The sequence below is a fragment of the Aplysia californica genome, unplaced genomic scaffold, assembly GCF_000002075.1.
Source record: "Aplysia californica isolate F4 #8 unplaced genomic scaffold, AplCal3.0 scaffold00263, whole genome shotgun sequence".
NCBI lineage: Eukaryota > Metazoa > Mollusca > Gastropoda > Aplysiida > Aplysiidae > Aplysia > Aplysia californica.
Window position 1 is genome coordinate 410,791 of NW_004797533.1, and position 6,684 is coordinate 417,474.

Consider the following 6,684-nt stretch of genomic DNA (forward strand, 5'->3'; position numbering starts at 1 on the left):
GAGAGAGAGAGAGAGAGAGAGAGAGAGAGAGAAGCAGACAGAAAGACAGAGAGAAAGAGACAGAGGGACAGAAAGACAGAGACACAGAGACAGAGAGACAGAGAGAGAGAGAGACAGAGAGACAGAGAGAGACAGAGGGAGAGACAGAGAGACAGAGAAGGTTAAAGCTTTTCAGCCTGCTGTCCCAAAGAGAAACAGAGACAGGAAGTGGCCTATTTGCAGGGGGCGGGATAGACCTCCCAGGTTTATGACTGGTCATGCACAGAGGCCGGAGTTTGCAGCAGGGCACCTGATTAATTGATGAGCTTGGCCGGTCGTTGACAATACGTGCATATCCTGTCGGCTAATTGTGTCATCCATAGACGCCGGTGTCTGCTCTATCTGTTAGCCTGATTCGGATCTCTCTCTGTCTGTCTCTCTCTATCTCTGTCTCTGTCTGTCTCTCTCTATCTCTGTCTGTCTCTCTCTCTCTCGATCTCTGTCTCTCTTCCCCCTCTCTCTTTCTTTCACTCTCTCTTTCTCTATCTCTCGTTATCTCCCTCTCTAAGTCATTCTATCGTTGTCTCTATTCTCTGAATATTATTTTTCTGTCTCTCTTTCATTAAAAAAAATTATATTTGTCTCCCACGGTCTTTCTAAATCTTTTTATCTCTCCCTCCCGTCCCCCCACCTGCCTCTCTCTCTCTCTCTCTCTCTCTCTCTCTCTCTCTCTCTCTCTCTCTCTCTCTCTCTCTCTCTCTCTCTCCTCTCTCTTTCTCTCCCTCACTAGGGTTGCTCTAGGAGGAGTAGGCATAGTAACAGGGACATCTTAAAGTACAAGTCAATTAGGGGCATATCGATACGGTAGCAGTCAATTTGTTTGGTTTTGGTTTTTCTGTCCTCATACTCAACAAGGTATCGAGGGGAAGGTAATAATTGTCGGACGAAGGTCAGCCAATTAGTGCATGGGGAACATTACGTGGACGAAGATGGTGTAAGAGAGAGTTAGGAAATAGGTACGACATATTATTGTGGACACCCTACAACTACCAATAGTTAAGTACTGGCGTCTTCCACAGTTTCAGCTGTGGTTATAGACTTGACTTATAAATTCCTTGACCGTGCACTGCAAAACTTCGCTTCGAAATACTTCACACAAAAACCCCCCAACAAAAACACACAAAAACAACAACCTTCCTTCATTTGGTTTCAAATTAAGACAAATGGCGCCCTTAATAGAGAATCAAAACCACATCAGAGTGCACAGTCTAGGAAACTATAATACAAACACAAGCTGGCGTACACAAACAACACAGAAGCTGCATAATTTAAATGTATTCCTGAATTTTTATTTTATTTTAAACGAATCTTGAACAGCTTCTAAAAGAGCACGACCCATCTGCCCCAATTCTTCCTCAAAGCAAGGTAATCCATGAAATGATCATGTAATTGTAGATGTTCTACGTCATCTTTAACACAATTTATTCGACCTGCTAGTCGAGGTAACCATAGAGTTCTGAGAGGGACATCATGACCCAGCAGACAGACGGAGAAACTCGATTAAAATCTCTCGCCACACCCAAATAGAACTCTCATCATCTTCATGCAACAGAGAAGCATCACGGCTACACTACGGAGGTTCTGGCTGCCGGGGGTTTAATTGCCTATCCATGAATGTCTCAACCCTATCCGTACGCCCTGGGGTCATTTTGTACTCCCGGGGTTGTATTCTTCACATTTTAGAATGCTTCTAGTACGAAGATCTCTTTCAGTATTTCTCAAAAAATTGTTTTGACAGACTGCTGTGCAAAGCGTACTGATCGGATTGACGAGTAAATGTCCTCTTTGGAAAGTGGTGGCACAGAGTTCCCCTAGTCTTATGGATACGATCGTAAAACACGACGATAGGGTTACGCATTGTAAGTCAAGTTGTCATGAAGCAAAAATACATGTATCAGTATAGGAACTATACTGTTGTGAATCACTGCAGTTCAAAGGCTTACACCGTCGTCTGTGGTGTAGCGGCAAGGTACTTAGCCGTTGCATGCAAAAGATTAGAGTTTGATTCCCGTGTGGACGTAATTTTACCGAGTATCTCGCTCTCTTTGATTGGATGGTTGTATCACTCTTGGCCTGAGTTAGCTCTGACAGGCAGCCTCGAAGTCCTCTAATCTAACGAATATCAATGGAGGTGTGAAACACTCATATTGAACCCCCCCCAAAAAAAACAAACAAAAACAACCACAACAACAACCTTAACCCCAAAACAAAACAAAAAACCCAAAACTAACAATTAAGGCTCCCACACTGCTGTACGCCATGTAAAAAGGCCTCTTCTTTCAGAATATCATGTCCCTATCTATTACCAGAACATTCGTACAACTAGATACTTGAACAGAGGAGAAAAGCAAGCATTTCCTGCCTCGAAAAACCTCTAACAGAGCACAAAACTATGTTGTGGAAAGCCTCAGACCTTACCACTAGACTAAAATTAACGAACAGTTTCAAGTTGGAAAAGAAAGAACCGCCCCCCCCCCCCAACAATAGCACTGCATTACTGTGTGCAATGATAAAATAACAGCAATAACTGCAACGGCTCAACAAATCCTGGTAGAAATGGTAAACTGGTATAGGTTTAACGCCCCTATCAACTATATTAGGTTATTTAAGTGGCGGGACCTCCGAGTTTAACGTACTTCTCCGAAAGGACCGACCCAAGTGGGAAATTTGTGTGAAGAGCCTTTCCCAAGGACACAGTGTCGGACCGAACTGAGGCTCGAACCCCCGAACCAGCAATCTCACGATTACGAGTCCACTAACCACTAGGCCACCGACGCCACAAATCCTGGTAGTAAGTATAGAGAAGATCTTTGGAAGAGCTTTATTACACAATAATTATGTACCGAAGCGGTGTCAAAAGGGGCAGCCATGAAGGAATCAACCTAGTTTACAACCTCGATTAACTGGACAAGGACAGGCTACAATAATCATTCTGCTGAGAAATAAAATATGAAGTGGGGAAATTGCTTTCCGAATTGAATGAAATCCAAGAAAATTCCGGACTTGCAGAAATGCGTGAAAACAAGCCTTTTGCCCCTATCTTAGTTAAGCTTGACCCTGGCAGTGGTTTCGATTCCAACAAATTATGTTCGTAAGAGTAAAAATAAAAGGACATTAAAGCGCTTTTTGGCGAAATTAGTTTTAGGCCATTTCTAATACAAGCACCCAACCCCCTCCTGACCTTCCCATCAATTCTTTTTTTGTCAAGACAATGAGTCCAACACAAAATAAGACAAAACAAAACAAAAAACAACAAAAACTTAAAGGGCAAACGAATTCAGACCCCATACAGATTTTAAACTGTACCTTAAATAACCTTTTGTGTGTGATACTTAAAATATTTTGATAGATTTGATACGATTTTGACAGAGAGGACTGAACATTTGGCTTCTGACATCATTGTCCTAGTAACTCAAAGCGGCAAAAAAATGTCTGATAAAACTTTGTAATTCTAATGCGGTGTTCACACATACAGGAGTAATGAAGCCGAGTAAGACAAAATTTCTATGTCCAGCAGGTCGGAGCTACTCTGGATACATTTCGCCAAGCAATTGAGAATTTTTCGATGATGCCACTTCTTCACTTTAAGGAAGCATCAAACAACAATTCAGTTAAAAACTAAAATTTTGAACCGTATCTATCCTCAAAATACCATTTTAATCAAAGAAATCAAACGAGCACTTTGATGCCAGTGCGCCTTAACACGATACTTTGAAATAAGAAAATATCGTTCACAAGATTACGGAATTCTGAAAAATAACAACAAAGTCTTCTATCCCATTCACCCAAGACGTAAAATATTAAATTAAAAAGTTATGAAATTGTTCAGTGCAAGATCAAAATAATAGTAGAGTATATTTACACTTTTTTCCGGACACAATGTTAACAAACATCTTCCCCTGACCCTCAAGAAATGTGATTTCAATATGGATGGTTTTATACACCTACATCCCCCTTCTTTCCTCCTCCCCCTCCCACCCCCAAATTGACACAGTTCAGATCTTCTAGGAGGCGGGCTTCGATTCTGCCAGTCAAGGCCAATCTGGGTTGAAAGGAAAACAACGTCTTCTAATTTAAAAAAACAAACAAAAAACTGATCAAGTTCTCCTACACAGGAATCGAATTCGGGTATTCTGCATGAGACGGCGAAGCGCTTAACCGCTATACCACAGACACAGTTAAAGTGAATTTATTTTTATTGAAGAAAAGAAAAACGAAAAATGTAGAGGAACATCTTTTTCGAGATATATAATATTATTAATATGCTTAATTTTTTAAATATATTAATATATATTAACATAGATATCTATCTATCTATCTATCTATCTATCTATCTATCTATCTATCTATCTATCTATATTGTATATATATTATATAATATATGAACAAATTATTTTAATTGGGCGAAGTTACCTGCACGTTCCCCACTCTACTTGTGGCGGGAGGTATTCGAGGGACTGCTGGTGAGGTGGATTCGAGTTGGTGAGAAGGAATCGGAAGATAACTGTGCAGCAGTCACGTATCCCGAGGTCATGTCCTGCAGAGTAACAGTTATAAGTTAGATGTTATCACGATGTTATCACGAGGTTATCACTACAACGGTCATCTGTAGAGGTATAAGTTAGATGTTATCACGATGTTATCACTACAATGCTCATCTGTAGAGTTGTAGGTTAGACGTTATCACAATGTTATCACTACACTACCGTACGCTGACAAAAAGCCTTTTTCTTATTCTCGGCAGTTTCGAGAAATCGGCGATTATCGGTTTTCTTCTAATATCTAAACTATTTTGCACAGTAAGCTACATCAACAGTTGATCTTGCACCCTGAAGAGAAGGTAATTCCCCGCGTTCAACAGATATAATAAGAAAACAGAAAATTGCCGACAATTCGAAACTGCTGTGAATAATAAAAAGGCGTTTTGTCAGCGTAAGACACTACAATGCTCATCTGAGGTTATTTCAAAATAATAAAATCAAAGAAACAGACATTTTTCTGCCCGTTTGGAACCATTCTTATTAGTTTTTCTTGGCTCAATCAATACTGTTTATGTGTCTATTAAAAAAATATTTCTGTGTAGATCTTACTAAAACAAAACAAAAAAAAGTTGATGAAAGGGAAGAATAAATGAAAATTTGATGTACAGTAGGAATCTCTAGCTTTTGAAGTCACCTATTTTTGATGGCCATGTTCGCGCCAATTTTACCTCTGAAATCAAGCAGTGTTGCATTAGGCTGCGTGCGAACATAATGCAGCACTCACTCGCTGATATTGGTGAGTTTACTAAAAATAGCTCCAAAATGTTCTTCAAAATGACAAAGAAATGGTTGTGATTTTCACTTTAACTTGGGTGATTAAGACGCAATCGGTATCTATAATGGTCAATAAAGCACATTTCATGGCAAAATACAGCGTTTTGATTAGCAGCAACGAACCTTAGCCCCATTAAAAATACATGTTTGATTCAAGCCCCCTGCAGCCCTTTCAACTCAGACCCCCCTCCCCCCCCCCCCACACACATACTTACCACCCCTGTTCCCGTAGAATTATATTTCATTTGAAAAAGGAAACATGACTTATAAAAGAATTCCCGGATCACACGCAGTGACAGAGTTTGCACTTTCTTTGAAATAAAACAATTCCGTGCGAAGCTTAGAGAAATCAAAATAATGCTAACTGCCCCTGGCGTTTAACTTTCCTTGCTGAACATTTTTTTAAAATCACGCAAGCCCATCCACAACTTAAGACAACTGAATGAGTTTCGCAATAATTTTCTACACTTTAAAAAGAAATTGAACTTAAAATCATTACAGATTTTTGAAATTCTTTCCTCCTTTCTTTGCCGTTAAAAACTTTACAGTATCGTTTTTCTTTGTATTTATTTTTAGGAGGAGCAGGATGGGGGGGGGGTTGGATACATTTCGCCAAGCAATTGAGAATTTTTCGATGATGCCACTTCTTCACTTTAAGGAAGCATCAAACAACAATTCAGTTAAAAACTAAAATTTTGAACCGTATCTATCCTCAAAATACCATTTTAATCAAAGAAATCAAACGAGCACTTTGATGCCAGTGCGCCTTAACACGATACTTTGAAATAAGAAAATATCGTTCACAAGATTACGGAATTCTGAAAAATAACAACAAAGTCTTCTATCCCATTCACCCAAGACGTAAAATATTAAATTAAAAAGTTATGAAATTGTTCAGTGCAAGATCAAAATAATAGTAGAGTATATTTACACTTTTTTCCGGACACAATGTTAACAAACATCTTCCCCTGACCCTCAAGAAATGTGATTTCAATATGGATGGTTTTATACACCTACATCCCCCTTCTTTCCTCCTCCCCCTCCCACCCCCAAATTGACACAGTTCAGATCTTCTAGGAGGCGGGCTTCGATTCTGCCAGTCAAGGCCAATCTGGGTTGAAAGGAAAACAACGTCTTCTAATTTAAAAAAACAAACAAAAAACTGATCAAGTTCTCCTACACAGGAATCGAATTCGGGTATTCTGCATGAGACGGCGAAGCGCTTAACCGCTATACCACAGACACAGTTAAAGTGAATTTATTTTTATTGAAGAAAAGAAAAACGAAAAATGTAGAGGAACATCTTTTTCGAGATATATAATATTATTAA

At 39.4% G+C, this 6,684-nt stretch overlaps 1 protein-coding gene across 5 annotated transcripts in view; it reads right to left on the reverse strand.

The window, feature by feature from the left end:
• GPB5 (glycoprotein hormone beta subunit) overlaps positions 1-6,684 on the reverse strand; it is a 139,807-nt gene that overhangs the window by 81,108 nt on the left and 52,015 nt on the right. For all 5 annotated transcript variants that reach the window (XM_013083933.2, XM_013083929.2, XM_013083930.2 and 2 more), the window contains one exon: positions 4,453-4,576. The gene's annotated coding sequence lies outside the window, so the exon portion shown is untranslated. The remainder of the gene's footprint in view (positions 1-4,452; positions 4,577-6,684) is intronic.